We start from the raw sequence: 272 nt of genomic DNA, 5'->3' as shown, positions 1-272 counted from the left end.
GAGATGCGAGCATCACATGAGTCGTGTTCAGTTTGGCTTCAGCTTAGTCACAGTCATCATGCCCTTTCAACAGCAGTCACATTAATTGCAAACACCCACATAGCAGCTAAACAGCTCAATGTTGAGATGTGAAAGGAGAGCATTTATGCATCGCTCTATCTATTTGGCCACAGCCACTCCGAGCCTAGAAGCAATCATATGCGTAAGTACTTTCGCACATGGGGTGAAGGTAGAGAGCGAGAGAGAGAATTAATCAACACACACACACTAAC

Source organism: Priapulus caudatus, unplaced genomic scaffold (assembly GCF_000485595.1).
Source record: "Priapulus caudatus unplaced genomic scaffold, Priapulus_caudatus-5.0.1 Scaffold4745, whole genome shotgun sequence".
Classification (NCBI taxonomy): Eukaryota; Metazoa; Priapulida; class Priapulimorpha; order Priapulimorphida; family Priapulidae; genus Priapulus; species Priapulus caudatus.
This window is presented reverse-complemented; position numbering follows the sequence as displayed.